The sequence below is a fragment of the Anneissia japonica genome, unplaced genomic scaffold (assembly GCF_011630105.1).
Source record: "Anneissia japonica isolate Jap-2015-1 unplaced genomic scaffold, ASM1163010v1 scaffold7731_len1735946_cov199, whole genome shotgun sequence".
NCBI classification, from domain to species: Eukaryota; Metazoa; Echinodermata; class Crinoidea; order Comatulida; family Comatulidae; genus Anneissia; species Anneissia japonica.
In genome coordinates this window covers 29207-29815 of record NW_022758997.1, presented here as the reverse complement: position 1 = coordinate 29815, position 609 = coordinate 29207, and positions in this window count along the sequence as shown.

The following is a 609-nucleotide window of genomic DNA, read 5'->3' as shown; positions in this document are numbered from 1 at the left end:
AGTCCAGGATAAGTTGTCTTTTTCAGTTTTATTAAAATAACAGAAATTATGAGTAAAGTGTCATGTATAATTATGTATTTTAAATATTGATGCTTAAACATAGCATGTTGCTTTGGTAAATGTAGTAGTAGTAGTAGAACAAATTCCTGATATCAGAATGAGGTTTCTATTTTTAAGTATAATAATACAATTTCCATTACTTTCATTATAAAAATGATGGCTGATAACCAAAGTTATTGATAGCAAGAATATCATTTTAGTCTACAAAATAAAAAGTTGCTTAATGAACAGTTTCATCAAAGTAAATTGTCATTAGTGTTAATCCGACAATGCTACAATTATGAGTATTATATATAATTACTTTTAAAGTTATGATTTAGCTTAATCATCAAAGCAAGGTAGTTGAAAAAGTATGCATAAAATGGCCCCCTTTCACTTCTATTTATTACAATGACTACTTTGAATTAGGTTACCAAATTATCTCAGTGTCTTTCAACACTTGCATTCCTATCAATGTCTAAAATTGTGAACATCACAGTACTTGCTTTTTAAGTTATGGTTGCATACTAAACATGTTAAAATAGAAGTTAATATATATTGAACAATGGC